Source organism: Penaeus japonicus, unplaced genomic scaffold (genome assembly GCF_977035675.1).
Source record: "Penaeus japonicus unplaced genomic scaffold, GWHDUDI00000001_assembly GWHDUDI00000036, whole genome shotgun sequence".
NCBI lineage: Eukaryota > Metazoa > Arthropoda > Malacostraca > Decapoda > Penaeidae > Penaeus > Penaeus japonicus.
The window spans coordinates 16,447,748-16,448,012 of record NW_028234438.1 but is presented as its reverse complement, the minus strand read 5'-3'; positions in this window follow the sequence as shown (position 1 = coordinate 16,448,012).

The window sequence follows — 265 nt, the reverse complement described above, 5'->3', positions numbered from 1 at the left end:
CAACAGTCTGCTTCCGGTGCCTTCAGCTGTTTCCGTTTGTCAAATAGCCTTAGGCGTAGAAAGTGACTCAGGCTCTGTACTTAAAGGATACACAAGGAACCCACGACAGACAGTTCAGGACAGAGAGGTCAGACAGACAGACTAGTGCGAACCGCTCTGACCTCTGACCTTCGGCCAGGGTCTGGTGTAATTAATAGTCCACAATAAAGACCATGGCACGTGATCGTCTGTCTCTTAACCACCGACCTACAACAGGGCATCGGGT